Source organism: Nyctibius grandis, chromosome W, assembly GCF_013368605.1.
Source record: "Nyctibius grandis isolate bNycGra1 chromosome W, bNycGra1.pri, whole genome shotgun sequence".
In the NCBI taxonomy this organism is placed as follows: Eukaryota; Metazoa; Chordata; class Aves; order Nyctibiiformes; family Nyctibiidae; genus Nyctibius; species Nyctibius grandis.
Window position 1 is genome coordinate 26471388 of NC_090694.1, and position 17280 is coordinate 26488667.

Genomic DNA, 17280 nt, shown 5'->3' on the forward strand with positions numbered 1-17280 from the left:
TATTTACCTATCAAGAAGGAATATCTACAGTGGTTAACAAATCAGTCAACTATTTTTCAAATAGCCTTACAGGACTTTACTGGACAATTGTTAACACATTTACCAAAAGATAAAAAGCTACAGTTTATTTGCAAACAGGATTGGGAAGAACAACCTATCAGATCAGAGATACCTGTGACTGGACTAACTGTTTTTACTGATGCAGGAAAGCGATCACACTCAGCAGTTATTACCTGGCAAGAGGATGGACAATGGAAACATTGCAAATTCTCAGGACAAACTGAGGACTCATTGCAGACACTTGAACTTTTTGCAATCTACCAGGTCTTTGTAAAATGGAAGGACTTACCTGTAAATATTGTAACAGACTCTCTTTATGCAGCAGGCATTGTAAATCGAATTGAAAGAGCTTTTATACGACCAGTGAAGAATATGCGACTTTACACCATTTTGCTACAGCTGCATCAGGCAATAAACCTCAGGGAGATACCTTATTTTGTTACTCACATTCGTAGTCATCAATTTGATCAAGGTTTGAGCATTGGAAATAATAAGGCAGACACACTTGTGTCCTATACGCAAATATCACCAAATTTATTTGAACAAGCGCGCCTATCCCATCAATTCTTTCATCAATCAGCGAAAATGCTAGCGAAACAATTTCAGCTCACCATGGCACAAGCACGCGAATTAGTTAGTGCTTGTCCTAGTTGTCAGAAAATTGGCATGGGAATTGGAATAGGGGTAAATCCTCGAGGATTGAGTGCGTTGCAACTGTGGCAAATGGATGTTACTCACATTGCAGAATTTGGAAGGCTCAAATATGTTCATGTATCTGTTGATACGTTTTCACATGTAATATGGGCAACAGCACAAACTGGGGAAACAGGTCGTCATGTCAAACGACATTTACTTGCTTGCTTTGCAAGTCTTGGGGTTCCACAACAACTTAAGACTGATAATGGACCAGCATACTGTTCACAGATTTTTCGTCAATTTTGTCAACTATGGGATATTACACATGTCACTGGGATTCCTCATTCGCCTACGGGTCAGGCGATTGTGGAACGTGCTCATAGTACATTGAAACAGCTTCTGCAAAAACAAAAAGGGGGAGAGGTGACTGAACCTTCTGAGAGACTTGCAAAAGCTGTTTATGTACTTAACCATTTAACTTTAGCAGGAGATAAGGAGCGACCCCCAATTGTAATACACTGGGAGGCAGTTCGACAGGGAGCAAGCTATGTGCAAAACAAAGGCAAAGTGTGGTATAGGGAACCAGGTACTAACGAGTGGTTAGGACCAGGGGAACTGTTACTAATGGGTCGAGGTTATGTTTCTGTCTCTACAGGCACAAGAGTACGGTGGTTTCCGATCAAGTGTATTAAACCATATGTGGAGGTGGAACCCAGATCCGGAGATCCGACAGAGAGAGCAGCACCGAGCACTGAGGATCTTGGCTCCGTACCTGAAGACTCTGGGGATTGCAACGCCATCGATAAGCCACCTTGAGGATCCTTTTACGTCATTACCACCTTTACATGCAACAGCTGAAGTAGAAGAAAAATTGGCACGTGGTTGTGATGGACATGGACATTGTTGCGAACCATGGTTTCTAAAAAACTGTAACGTATGTGGGGAAAGTAAATGGCGGGTTATTCGACAATCTGAGCCGTGGTGGAGACATGTCGAGTGTGTACCGTGTGTAAGACAGTGGGTAACAGAAAATTCGCTAGAGAGACAGGCAATTCAATTATTAGGGAGAGAGGCTAACTTACTTAGGAGATTTGATATTCCAGCACTTAATGTGGCAAATAGAATTGGTGACTGTCAACAAATTCATATAGCTGAAATAGCTAGTTCATTACAAAGACGTGTGCTGGAGCAGCAAATTATATTGGCAGGCAGTGTGGTGAAGGTACAGTGTGGGGAACAAATTAACATACCACGATCATGGGAAGTTTCTCCCGAGGATTGGGAGTGACAGCAATCGCAATGGTCTTATGTATCACAACCATTGGGCAGGCAGTGATAGATATCGGACAAAATATCTGGGTTACCATCGCAAATGCGACCGGACAAGAATCATTTTGCTTGTCCATGGCAACCCCTGGAGAGCCTTTTCGTACTTGCCTGATAGGAGTTCCTGTTTTCGATCCAATCAGTTTTCAAGGTTACATACAAAACCCTGCCCTTGCCACAATGAGCACAACAACAGCTAGTCAATGTGCAAATTCCATGAATCCAGGTGTCAACTATACTGCATGGTGGCAGGGACAGATAATCATGTCACTTAATCACACTATGATAGAACCACAGGAGCTAGATTTGTTAGGTGCCTTAGGACCTACCTATGGGGCAGTTATGTTTAAAAATGACAAAGCAACTGATCACGCCCTCATTAACGACAATACACTACTATATGCTGTACAAGATGTATCTCCAAAAAATGAATTGTATACAGGAATAAGGGAAAATGACTTTTGTCCATTAGGGTGTCGATATTCTGACACGAAGGGAAACAACATGCTAGGCCGGAAGTTACCAGGAGGCTTGTTTTTAATTTGTGGTGATCGAGCCTGGCCAGGAATTCCTAGTAGGCCAATTGGAGGTCCATGTTACCTAGGGAAACTTACCTTGTTTCGACCTTCAGTGGGAGAATTGCTAAACAAAACATTATGGAATTACATGGCCTCTTGAAAAAAGCGTGCGGTATTACCGCTAGGACCAGAATGCGATGATCATGTACGGTTCTGGAACAAACCTACTAATTTTATTGCTGCTTTGTTTGCGCCAGTAGGAATTGCAAAAGCATTACAACTAACAAAAACATTAGGGTGCTGGACAGTGAAGCAATTAAATCTAACTTCTGAGATACTTTCAACTTTAGCTACTGATGTTGATAGCATTAGACATGCAGTATTACAAAATAGGGCTGCAATTGATTTTTTGCTTTTAGCTCAAGGGCATGGATGTGAGGATGTGGAAGGAATGTGTTGCATGAATCTTTCAGATCATTCTGTTTCTGTTCACCAACATCTTCGTCAACTGAAGGATAACATGCGCAAACTTACCATATCAACATCACCTTTCCTGGACTGTCTACAGTCTATTGGCATCACAGGATGGATACAGGACTTGCTAGTACAAGGAATGACTGTGTTGGTTGTTGTAATAATTGTCTTGCTAATAATGGGATGTATGATGAGTTGTATCAAGCAGGCGTTGCTGAAAATGTTCCATCAGACCTGGCTTGTTCAAAAACAAAAAGCAGGATTTATGGGTAACCAAGGCTGGGATTCTTTGACCGGGCTCTGCAAGACACAGGGAATCAGGGTTAAGTAAAAAACAAAGACAAAACAGGACAGGACAGGACATAGCTCGTTCAAAAACAAAAAGGGGGATTTATGGGGTTCCCACGGGACAATGGTGGGAACGAGGTACTGAACGAGCTATGTCCAGGCATGTCCAGGGGGTGGTAATGGGGTGGTGATGAACTAGCCAATCATAATACAGAACAAGGGCCTTAGCTATGAGACCAACAAGATATGGGGGAAGTTGAGGACCTTGGCTATGAGAAAAATAAGATATGGGGAAGCTGAAAAATAAGAAAGAATGCAGCACCTGCAAGATATAACTTTTTAGCATAAGCCAATCAGAACTAATATAGAGGCGTGTGAACAAAGCATACTAACCAATCATAATAGAAATGACATGTACACAGAGTGTGTACAAAAATAGAATAGTATAAATGTACCCTCAATAGAATAGTATAAATGTACCCTCAGATACGTAAATAAATGAGATCTGCTTAACGATCATATTGGTCTGCGTGCATTTACTCCGTGCCCTCTCAACACCTCACTACAAGAAAGACATTGAGGTGCTGGAAAGAGTCCAAAGAAGGGCAACAAAGCTGGTGAAGAGTCTAGAGCACCAGTCTTATGAGGAGTGGCTGAGGGAACTGGGGTTGCTTAGCCTGGAAAAAAGGAGGCTGAGGGGAGACCTTATCGCTCTCTACAACTACCTGAAAGGAGGCTGTAGCGAGGTGGGTGTCGGTCTCCCAGGTAACAAGTTATAGGTCAAGAGGAAACGGCCTCAAGTTGCACCAGGGAAGGTTTAGATTCGATATTAGGAAAAATTTCTTCACCGAAAGGGTTATCAAGCATTGGATCAGGCTGCCCAGGGAAGTGGTAGAGTCACCATCCCTGGAGGTATTTAAAAGACGTGTAGATGTGGCTCTTAGGGACATATTTTAGTGGTGGACTTGGCAGTGTTAGGTTAACGGTTGGACTTGATGATCTTAAGGGTCCTTTCCAACCTAAATGTTTCTATGGTTCTATGATTTTAATGTTTAGAAAAGAAATAATGAACAACACAGAAAATATCCTGTAGAAATCCATGATACACGCATTCCTTGAATACTCCATGTACTTTCAGTTCCCCCCACACCCCCAAAAAATGGTAAAGATAGAAATAAAAGGAATACAGAGAACAGCAGGAAAGGTAAGTAAAGAATTACATACATATACTGACTAGCAGTGTTCAACCTGGGAACTAGACAGTTAAGGGAAGATATATGGATGTTTTTAAAATCATGACTTCGGCCAGTCGGCAACGGCGGCAGCGGTGGCGGCAGCGGCGGCAGCAGCGGCTGAGGTTGGTGCGGGGAGAGATCGGGCCGTGGCGGGCGGGCGGTTTCCGGGCGGTTTCCATGCTCGGGGGGGCCCGGAGCAGCAGCCCGAGACCCGCCTGGACCCGGAAGTTCCCGGCAACGAATCAGGAGAGGAGGGGGCGTAGCACCACCCCCTGTGATCGGGTGATAAAGAGCCTCTGGGTGGACAGGGACAGTCCCTGCCCAGAGGGGAGAGGGGGAGTCAGCAGTGACTGTGTGAGTCAGCAGTGACTAGGTGTGTCCCGGGGCAGGGGAGGGCACAGCCCCAGGGGCGTGGCAGTTTGCGCAGCAGTTCTCGCAGGCAGGGCGGCGAGCAGGGTAGGCGGGCAGGCAGGTATGGTTTCCACTCGGCGGGGCCCTAAGTCCCTTGCGGGTGCCAGAAAAGACATGGCAACCCAAACGGACCTGCTGCGGAAGCATGCGGAGGTGCAGGTGGCAGGCTGCAGGGAGTGCCAGAGCCTGGCCCTGGCACTCGAGGGTAACGGAGACCTCACCTGTGTGAGGTGCGAACAGGTCGACGACCTGATCTCCTTGGTGGCCCAGCTCAAGGAGAAGGTGGAAAGGTTAAGGAGTGCAAGAGCATCCCAGGAAGAGGATGGCGGGCAGTGCTGTTCCCTGCCTGTCCTGGGGAAAACGGACGGGCCTAATGCTCCCTGGGTAGTGGAGGATCCTCTTCCTCCTCCACAAGGAGCAGGAGGAGACCTAGGGGATGGGGGGGAATGGAGGCAGGTCCCTGCTCGGGGTGGCAGGCGAATCCCATCCCGACCTTCCTCCCCTCCCCACGTCCCCCTGCAGAATAGGTATGAGGCGCTGGAGCCTGAGCGTCTTCCTGAGTGTCAGGAAGATACAAATCTAGGTGAAAGACCCTCTACGGGGCTACGTAAACAGAAGCAGCCGAGTAAGAGGGTTGCAACCAGCTCCAAAAAGGAGAAAAGAAAAGTAATTGTTATAGGCGACTCCCTGCTAAGGGGAACGGAGGGCCCCATATGCAGGCCAGACCCGACTCACAGGGAAGTCTGCTGCCTCCCAGGGGCACGGGTAAGGGATGTTGCCAGGAGGATTCCTCAACTGGTGAGGCCCTCTGACTACTACCCACTATTAGTATTCCAGATGGGTAGGGATGAGATTGAAGAGAGAAGTCCCAGGGCTATCAAAAGGGACTTCAGGGCCCTGGGGCGTTTGGTAAAGGGGGTAGGTGCGCAGGTGATATACTCTTCAATTCCTTTGGTATTTGGTGAAAATAGGGAAAAGACTATGAAAGTACAAGAGATTAATATGTGGCTAAGAGACTGGTGCCGGAGGTGGGATTTTGGGTTTGTTGACCACGGGGCGGCTTTCATGGCACCGGGCCTGCTTATGCCGGATGGGGAACAGCTGAATCAGAAGGGGAAAAGGGTTATGGCCCAGAAGTTGGCAGGGCTAATCAAGAGGTCTTTAAACTAGGTTCAGTGGGGGAGGGGGATAAGACCAGGGCAGCCACAAATGAACCTAGGGGTGACAGGCCTGTGTCGGGGGCAAGGCCGCTAGCCCAGCTGAAGTGCGTTTACACCAATGCACGCAGTATGGGCAACAAACAGGAAGAGCTAGAGGCCACTGTACAGCAGTGTCACGGTTTAAAGCTGGACCAGCTATTAACCAGGTGGCAGATGCTCTCTGTTAACCCTCTCCCCCCTGCCAAGGGAAAGGGAAAAGGGAGAGAGACTTATGGGTTGGAAAGTTAAAACAGTTTTAATAAACTACAATAATGAAAAAGAGTATAACAACAATAATAATAGAAATAATCAAATGTATACAAATGTATACAAATGTATACAAATGTATACAAATGTATACAAATGTATACAAAACCAAGACTGAGAGCTTGGAAATCCTCCTCAGGCAGAGTTGCTCCCCCCAGCACAAGCAGAGGGGAAAATGCAGTAGCTCCCCTGCCATCACACCTGCAGGCTTTTAAATGGAGAAATGGCAAAGCTGGTACCAATCAGTGGGAGACAGGAGGGCCCCTCCCTCCTAGGCCCCACCTCCAGGAGGCAGTGGGTTAGTGATAAATAGGAAAGTGAGAATGACATGTATGGGATGGAATACCTCGTTGGTCAATCTTGGGTCACCTGCCCTGTCTGCTCCCCCCTGCAGCTGTTACCCCCCTTCAGCTCTTCACTCCTAAGCAGTGAGGAATTTAGCAGTGACCTTGGTTTCTCTAAGACTAATTGGCCTGGTTTGGGCCAAACCAGGACATTCCACCCCTTGTTCCATACCATTCACGTCATACTCAGATCACCACTACCTTTTCATTTTCAAATATATATACACATATCACTAGTTTATGATTCATCTTTATGCAAAAAGTTCATCAAGTTCATTTGGTTCAGGATTGTGGGTTTCCATCTGGCTAGCAGTCTCTCAGCAGTCTCTCTGGCTAGCAGTCTCTCTTCTGTCATGGTTCGTGCCCACGGGTTGCAGGTTAAAGATGTCAGACTCGAGGAGGTTACTGGACGCCACTTGATGAAGCTAGCTCCGGTCTCATCACCACTGTCTTAACCTGAAAGACACTTATGCAGCAACAACATACAGTTCAGAATTAAGTAGTCTCACCCAGAATCAGATCACCTTCAGGGACACATCGGACTTCACCATCTTGCAACATCACCCACCAAGTACATCCAGGTCCCTGAGCAAAAGCAATCCCACGAATGGGTTTACCTTTGCCCGTTGCAGGAAGAACCCAGACAGTTTTTCCCAACAGATTCCTTTCATGCACCACAGGGACTTTATCTCCTTCTACTGTATGTAGAAGGTCTGACTGAGCAGGGCCAGCTCGATTGATAGATCCCCTGGTGTTAACTAACCAGGTAGCTTGTGCCAGATGCTTATCCCAGTTTTTAAAGGTTCCACCCCCCATTGCTTTCAGGGTAGTTTTTAACAGCCCATTATACCATTCAATTTTCCCAGAGGCTGGTGCATGATAGGGGATGTTATATACCCATTCGATGCCATGCTCTTTGGCCCAGTTGTCTATGAGACTGTTTTTGAAATGAGTCCCATTGTCCGACTCAATTCTCTCTGGCATGCCATGTCGCCACAAGATTTGCTTTTCGAGGCCCAGAATAGTGTTCCGGGCAGTGGCATGGGGCACAGGGTATGTTTCCAACCATCCGGTGGTCGCCTCCACCATGGTAAGCACATAGTGTTTACCCTGGCAGGTTTGAGGGAGTGTGATATAGTCAATTTGCCAGGCCTCCCCATATTTATATTTCAACCACCGCCCCCCATACCACAAAGGTTTTAACCGTTTGGCTTGCTTAATTGCGGCGCATGTTTCACAATCATGGATAACCTGTGCAATAGAGTCCATAGTTAAGTCCACCCCTCGGTCACGAGCCCATCTGTATGTTGCATCTCTCCCTTGATGACCTGAAGTGTCATGAGCCCACCAAGCTAAAAATAGTTCACCTTTATGTTCCCAGTCCAAATCTATTTGGAACACTTTAGCAGCCTGATCCGCTTGTTGGTTGTTTCGATGTTCCTCAGTTGCCCGACTTTTAGGTACGTGAGCATCTACATGACATACCTTCACGACTAGTTTCTCTAGCCGAGCAGCAATATCTTGCCACAATTCAGCAGCCCAAATAGGTTTACCTTTGCGCTGCCAGTTGCTTCGCTTCCACTGCTTTAACCACCCCCACAAGGCATTTGCCACCATCCATGAGTCAGTATAAACATACAGCCTTGGCCACTTTTCTCGTTTAGCAATGTCTAAAGCCAGCTGGATGGCTTTTACTTCTGCAAATTGACTTGATTCACCTTGTCCTTCTGTGGCTTCTGTGACTCGTCGTATGGGACTCCATACAGCAGCTTTCCACTTCCGATGCTTTCCTACAAGACGGCAGGATCCATCGGTGAACAGGGCATACTGCTTCTCATCCTCTGGTAGTTCATTATATGGTGGGGCTTCTTCAGCACGTGTCACCTCCTTTTCTGGTGGCATTCCGAAGTCTTAGCCTTCTGGCCAGTCCATGATCACTTCTAAGATTCCTGGGCGATTAGGGTTTCCTATTCGAGCCCTCTGTGTAATTAATGCAATCCATTTACTCCATGTAGCATCAGTTGCATGATGGGTAGTGGGAACCTTACCCTTGAACATCCAGCCTAGTACTGGTAATCGAGGTGCCAGGAGAAGTTGTGCTTCAGTACCAATTACCTCTGAAGCAGCTCTAACTCCTTCATATGCTGCCAGTATCTCTTTTTCAGTTGGGGTGTAATTGGCCTCAGAGCCCTTGTATCCTCGACTCCAAAATCCTAGGGGTCGACCTCGAGTCTCCCCTGGTACTTTCTGCCAGAGGCTCCAGGTAGGACCATTGTCCCCGGCTGCGGTGTAGAGCACATTTTTAACATCTTGTCCCATACAGACTGGTCCAAGGGCTACTGCATGCACAATCTCTTGTTTAATCTGTTCAAAAGCCTGTCGTTGTTCAGGGCCCCACTGAAAATCATTTTCCTTTCTGGTCACTTGATAAAGAGGGCGCACAATCTGGCTGTAATCTGGAATATGCATTCTCCAGAAACCCACAATGCCTAAGAAGACTTGTGTTTCCTTTTTGTTAGTTGGTGGGGACATAGCTGTTATTTTGTTGATCACCTCTATCGGGATCTGGCGACGCCCATCTTGCCATTTAATCCCTAAAAACTGGATCTCCCGGGCAGGCCCCTTGACCTTGCCTCTTTTTATGGCAAAACCAGCTTTCAGAAGAATTTGGATTATTTTCTCCCCTTTGTCAAAAACTTCTGCTGCTGTATCACCCCACACAATGATGTCATCAATGTATTGCAAATGTTCTGGAGCTCCACCCTCTTCTAGTGCAGTCTGGATCAGTCCGTGGCAAATAGTAGGACTGTGTTTCCACCCCTGGGGCAGTCGATTCCAGGTATACTGGATACCTCTCCAGGTAAAAGCAAACTGCGGCCTGCACTTTGGTGCCAAGGGAATAGAGAAAAATGCATTAGCTATGTCTATGGTGGCATACCACTTGGCTGCCTTTGACTCCAGTTCGTATTGAAGTTCTAGCATGTCTGGCACAGCAGCACTCAGAGGTGGCGTAACTTCATTTAGGCCACGATAGTCCACAGTTAATCTCCATTCTCCATCAGACTTTCGCACTGGCCATATAGGCCTATTAAAGGGTGAGCGAGTCTTGCCAATCACTCCTTGATTTTCTAATTGTCTAATCAGTTTATGAATGGGGATCAGGGAGTCTCGATTGGTGCGATATTGTCGTCGGTGCACCGTGGTAGTAGCAATTGGCACCTGTTGTTCTTCAACCTTCAGCAACCCCACAACAGAAGGATCCTCTGAGAGGCCAGGCAAGGTAGACAGCTGTTTAATGTCCTCCGTCTCTACAGCTGCTATACCAAAGGCCCATCTATACCCTTTTGGGTCCTTAAAATACCCTCTCTTGAGGTAGTCTATACCAAGGATGCACGGAGCATCTGGGCCAGTCACAATGGGGTGCTTTTTCCATTCATTTTCAGTTAGGCTCACTTCAGCCTCCAATACAGATAACACTTGAGATCCTCCTGTTACTCCTGAAATACTGATAGATTCTGCCCCTTTATGATCCGATGGCATTAGGGTGCACTGTGCACCAGTGTCTACCAAGGCTCGATACCTTTGTGGTTTTGATGTGCCAGGCCATCAAATCCACACAGTCCAATAAACTCGGTTGTCCCTCTCCTCCACCTGGCTGGAGGCAGGGCCCCCCTAATTAAGAAATGGATTCGTGCTGCTCACAGGGACTGGACCTTCATTTCCCTTATTCACATTTGGGAAATAGGTATCTGAGGCCCATCTACCCTGGCTGGGGCCCTGCTCACTGGTAACTGGAGCAGCCATCCTTCTAGAAAAATTCTCTCTGGTATTTCTTTTAGCTTGCAACTCACGTACTCGTGCCTGTAGGGTACTGGTAGGTTGTCCATGCCATCTGCTCATGTCCTCCCCATAACCACGCAGGGCAAACCACAGGATACCTCGTGATGTGTTCCGTTTCCTTTGAGCTGGTCCTGTAGGAGAGCGTTTTCTCCTAACAGCTGCAACACGCGCCTGTGTAGGTAGAGAGTCAAGTTTATTCTCTATCCTGGACAGTTTGTCTGACAGTTGTTTAAATGAGTCCTTGTTCTCCTTAGTCAGTTTTTCCACAGCCGAGAGGCGTGCCTGCAGTGGGGAAGAAATACTATCTTCATGCTTTCGCATACAGTTAGCCATTTCGCCCACAGTCGAATGTGCCATATCATCTTCTCCCCATACTCATATTGACAATGTATGGGTGTATGTCGGTGGAGCATTCTTCACAACCTTCCGGAACATGGATCGGTTGCATTCCACTTCATCAGGATCTACAGGATCAAAAGGGACTTCAGGGCCCTGGGGCGTTTGGTAAAGGGGGTAGGTGCGCAGGTGATATACTCTTCAATTCCTTTGGTATTTGGTGAAAATAGGGAAAAGACTATGAAAGTACAAGAGATTAATATGTGGCTAAGAGACTGGTGCCGGAGGTGGGATTTTGGGTTTGTTGACCACAGGGCGGCTTTCATGGCACCGGGCCTGCTTATGCCGGATGGGGAACAGCTGAATCAGAAGGGGAAAAGGGTTATGGCCCAGAAGTTGGCAGGGCTAATCAAGAGGTCTTTAAACTAGGTTCAATGGGGGAGGGGGATAAGACCAGGGCAGCCACAAATGAACCTAGGGGTGACAGGCCTGTGTCGGGGGCAAGGCCGCTAGCCCAGCTGAAGTGCGTTTACACCAATGCACGCAGTATGGGCAACAAACAGGAAGAGCTAGAGGCCACTGTACAGCAGGAAGGTTATGATGTGGTTGCCATCACAGAAACGTGGTGGGATGACTCTCATGACTGGAGTGCAGCTATGGATGGCTATAAGCTCTTTAAGAGGGACAGGCGAAGCAGGAGAGGCGGTGGGGTAGCGCTATATGTTAGGGAGTGCTTGGACTGTGTTGAAATTGAGGAAGATGGTGAGGATGACAAGGTTGAATGTTTATGGGTGAAGATCAGGGGGAAGGTCGGCAGGGCGGACATTACGGTGGGAGTCTGTTATAGACCACCCAACCAGGATGAGCAGGCGGATGAGGTGTTTTACAAGCGGCTGTCAGAAGCCGCCCGGTTGCCGGCCCTTGTACTCGTGGGCGACTTCAACTTGCCGGATGTCTGCTGGAAATACAACATGGCAGAGAGGAAGCAATCTAGGAGGTTCCTCGAATGTGTGGAGGACAACTTCCTCATGCAAGTGGTAAATGAGCCCACTAGAGGAGGGGCCCTGCTTGACCTGTTGTTTGTGAACAGAGGACTAGTGGGAGATGTGAGGGTCGGTGGCCGTCTTGGGAGTAGCGACCATGAAATGTTAGAGTTTTCGATAGTGGGGGAAGTAAGGAGGGGCAAGAGTAGAACTCCTGCCTTAGATTTCCGGCGGGCTGACTTTAGCCTGTTTAAGAGGCTGGTGGACCGAGTCCCTTGGGAATCGGTCCTGGAGGGCAAAGGAGTCCAGGAAGGCTGGACATGTTTCAAAAGGGAATTGTTAAATATTCAGGAGCAGGCTGTCCCAGTCTGTAGGAAGGCAAGCCGTCGGGGAAAAAGACCGGCCTGGTTAAACAGGGAACTTAGGCTAGAACTTAAGGAAAAAAAGAGAGCCTACTTGCTCTGGAAGAAGGGTCGGGTAACTTGGGAGGTCTATAGGGACGTGGACAGGTCGTGTAGGGAGAAGATTAGAAGGGCCAAAGCTCAATTAGAGCTCAATTTGGCTGCTACAGTCAAAGACAACAAAAAAAGCTTTTACAAATACATCAACAGCAAAAGGAGGGTCAAGGAGAGCCTCCACCACTTGCTGAATGAGGAGGGTAGTGTAGTGTCAGGGGATGAGGAAAAGGCAGAGGTGCTCAATGCCTTCTTTGCCTCGGTCTTTAATGTCAAGACCGGTTGTCCTCAGGAGACTCGGCCCCCAGAGCCTGAAGTTAGGGATGAGGGGCTGTGTGAACCTCCCATGATCCAGGAGGAGACGGTTAGTGACCTGCTGTGCCAGTTGGACACCCACAAGGCTATGGGCCCGGATGGGATTCACCCTAGAGTAATGAAGGAACTGGCAGATGAACTTGCCAAACCACTCTCTATTATCTACCGGCAGTCCTGGTTAACTGGAGAAGTTCCAGCTGACTGGAAATTAGCAAACGTAACGCCCATCTACAAGAAGGGTCAGAAGGATGATCCAGGGAACTATAGGCCTGTCAGCCTGACCTCGATGCCAGGCAAGGTGATGGAACAGATCATCCTGAGTGCCATTACACGGCACATGCAGGACAATCGGGGCATCGGGGCCAGCCAACATGGATTCATGAAAGGCAGGTCCTGCTCGACCAACCTGGTCTCCTTCTATGACCAAGTGACCCGCTTAGTAGAGGAGGGCAGGGCTGTGGATGTAGTCTATCTAGACTTCAGTAAGGCATTCGACACTGTCTCCCACAGCATCCTCCTAGACAAACTGGCTGCCCGGGGCTTGGATGGGTGGACTCTTAAATGGGTTAAAAACTGGCTGGATGGCCAAGCCCAGAGAGTGGTGGTGAATGGGGCAAAGTCCAACTGGCAGCCGGTCACTAGTGGTGTTCCCCAGGGCTCAGTTCTGGGGCCGGTGCTGTTCAATATCTTTATAGATGATCTAGACGTAGGGATTGAGTGCACCCTCAGCAAATTTGCAGATGACACCAAGCTGGGTGGGAGTGTCGATCTGCTGGAGGGTAGGAAGGCCCTACAGAGGGATTTGGACAGGTTAGATAGATGGGCCGAGACCAACGGCATGAGGTTCAACAAGAACAAGTGCCGGGTCTTACACTTCGGCCACAACAACCCCATGCAGCTCTACAGGCTGGGGGAAGAGTGGTTAGAAAGCGGCCCGGTGGAAAGAGACCTGGGGGTGCTGATGGACAGGCGGCTAAACATGAGCCAGCAGTGTGCCCAGGTGGCCAAGAAGGCCAATGGCATCCTGGCCTCTATTAGGAATAGTGTAGCCAGCCGGTCTAGGGAAGTGATCGTCCCTCTGTACTCGGCACTGGTGAGGCCGCATCTTGAGTACTGTGTTCAGTTCTGGGCCCCGCACTTCAAGAAAGATGTTGAGGTGTTGGAGCGAGTCCAGAGGAGGGCGACCAAGCTGGTGAAGGGTCTGGAGGGTCTGACCTACGAGGAACGGCTGAGGGAGCTGGGGTTGTTTAGCCTGGAGAAGAGGAGGCTCCGAGGTGACCTTATTGCAGTCTACAACTACCTGAAGGGAGGTTGTAGTGAAGTGGGAGTTGGCCTCTTCTCCCGGGCAACTAGCGATAGGACAAGAGGACACAGCCTCAAGCTTCGCCAGGGGAGGTTCAGGTTGGACATTAGGAAGAATTTCTTTTCAGAAAGGGTTATTAGACATTGGAATGGGCTGCCCAGGGAGGTGGAGGTGGTGGAGTCACCATCTCTGGATGTGTTTAAGAAAAGACTGGACATGGCACTTAGTGCCATGGTCTAGTTGACAGGGTGGTGTAGGGGCAGCGGTTGGACTCGATGATCCCTGAGGTCTCTTCCAACCTGGTTGATTCTGTGATTCTGTGACTGTCAAGGAGAAGGCAAAGAGGAAATTGTCAGATGACACTTTCGAAACAGGACAAGGCGATACTTGTCCAGATAATATGTAGTTAATCTGTGGAGCTTGGTGCTGCAAGATGCTGAGAATGTTGAAGGATTCCATGTTTCTGGAACTCAATTATAGAAAACATACATAGAAAAAATGTCCATCGGGAGCTATTCACCATGAGGACAAACACCTCTGAATCAGCAGGTCCTTCAACTGGAATTGGGGAGTATATTTTGTGAAGTGTCACAGTCCATTTATCCTGTTCTTATTGGTTTTGGTAGGCATCCACTCTGGGTCACTGCAGGAAACAGGTATACGAGGCTAGACAGACTTTTATCTCACCCAGGACAGCTGTTCTTATATTTCATTTTTAATTAAAGTTGTCTGTATCATCCTGTATATTGAATGCTCAGTTCAAATGCATATCTTTAGCATAGTGCTTTTTGTGTGTTGCAGTTATACGTAGAGATCCGCCACAAGCAGTATCTCCCTGATATTATGAAGCATATGTCCATATATTAACTCCCTATGCCTCAAGGAGTTCAGTTGTCCCTGTTCTTCAAATGGCACTGGAACAGCTGCTCCTCTGGTGCTTCACTTCACTGAGATGCACTGAACAGCCAGTGCACCTTGGTGAGCAGCGAGAGCTCTCCTCCTCTCACAGCCTGCTTTAGTTGCTCCCTGCCTAGGGCAGTGGCAGAGCTTAGGCTATGATCAGAGGGAGCAGGTGTAGTAAACAAGCCAGCATAGGAGGGGAAAAAAAGCCAGAATAATGATGTACATATCAAAGAAAAACATGGTTGGTAATGCCCCTCAAATATTATAGTCTGACTGACCCCTTTCATCAGCGTTAGGATCCCAGCTGTGGCATTAACACTGAAAAAAAGAATCCTTGATCTATCCTTTCAACATTAAGTATTGCTAAATAATAATTGAAAGGAGTTGGATACATTTAAAGCTTATATGGGCACACAATGTATTTAAAAAACTACCATGTTACATTTGTAGCTGTTCATTTTGGTAGAATAATAATCACTGAGAAATTGGTCAGATCTCTCCTAGAGTGCCTAGGGAATTTAATTATTTTTATTTCCATTTGTAAATTCTACTGCAGCTGTTTTCCAAACAGAAAATTAGCCATTGTCAGCTATGCACATGGACATTTAACTTTATTTCATATCTTTTGTCTTTTCAAGTCCAAAAGAGCCTCAAGAAACTGTCTGAGCTTTCGTACATTCACCTGCATGGCATTATGATGTTGCAAAGTTTGATAGTGCTTGTTGTTAAACCACTTCAGTAAAAAAAAAAAAAAAAAAAAAAAAAAAATCTAGACAGGTCTAGTGCTTAATTACCACAATAAACCAGACCAGGGTGTGCAAGCCTGAGGCATCTGTGTATGCTTTGGATGTGTTATGAGACAAAGGATTAATCTGGCCAAATTCTCTTTGTAATTCAGATTCAGACAAGCCTAACATTTTTCAATTAGTACTGAAACAGGAAGACAGATCCCTCCACTTACAAGGAGTTTCTTAGCATGGAATTTCTGCATATGTATTTGGAGTGATCCCAGACTAGTTGCTTCTAACATATTGGGTTTATTAGAAGCAAAGAAATTAAAAATCTCTTTAGCAAAATTCCAGCACTGGTTTTATACTGGTTTTATGTGGGAATCTATAAATATCTTCATAAGCTAGCTCAGTGTGCTTCATAGTAAAACTGTAGTGACTGAAGCTAGGGTGAGGTAACTTTAAAAATGGATCTTCATGCATGAAGAATCTCTAAACAGATCTCACACTGATCTCTGAAAATATTCACAACCTGGTATTAGTTATTCTATAGTGTACCTCTGCTTGTCAAGCCTGAAGATTGAAACTGGGATACTAAAAAGTGGGTAGTTCCCGTCATTTTTTTATTTGTGATAGTTCTGGCAGCAGTCTCTACATATTTTCTGCCAAATCTTTCATCTACGCCCTGAATTTCATGGGTTTGATTCCAGGTGCAAATCGTATGCTTTGTGATTGTATTTCTATTAGAACCTATGACCTCACTTGAAAGGAACAGTGACCCCCATTGTACAGGAATTAATAAGGAGGAGTGACCAAATCAAAAAAACAAAATTAAATGCAAGGCCATAACCTCCATATGAGATAAGGATGCACCCACACTGAAGGGTGCCAAACTCACGTGTCAAGATCACATGCTGTGTTTTGGGTTAAATGATTGGGATTTGTTCCTATAAGGCATCTCTGTCTTCTGTTTTCTCCCTGAGCTCTGATAATGGAAACACTTCCAGGATTTTAGGTTATGATATGGAGACAGAGAATATGCTGAGCTCCAGAAAAAAAGGCATGTGGAGCAACTGTTTCTAATTGAGGGAGTGGGGACAGAAGGATGTTGGCTTAGAAATTTAACTTCCAGGCCTGTGTCTGGTATTACAGAATCACAGAATGGTAAAGGTTGGAAGGGACCTCTGGAGATCATCTAGTCCAACCCCCTGCCAAAGCAGGTTCACCTAGAGCATGTTGCACAGGGTCGCATCCAGGTGGGTTTCGAATATCTCCAGAGAAGGAGACTCCACAACCTCCCCGGGCAGCTTGTTCCAGAGCTCTGTCACCCTCAAAGTAAAGAAGTTTTTCCTCATATTCAGATGGAACTTCCCATGTTTCAGTTTGTGCCCATTGCCCCTTGTCCTGTCGCTGGGCACCACTGAGAAGAGTCTGGCCCCATCCTCTTGACACCCGCCCCTAAAGTATTTGTAAGTGTTGATAAGATCCCCCCTCAGTCTTCTCTTCTCCAGGCTAAACAGACCCAGTTCCCTCAGCCTCTCCTCATAAGAGAGATGCTCCAGTCCTCTGATCATCTTCGTAGCCAGACTCTCTCCAGTAGTTCCTTGAACTGGGGGGCCCAGAACTGGACACAGTACTCCAGGTGTGGCCTCACTAGGG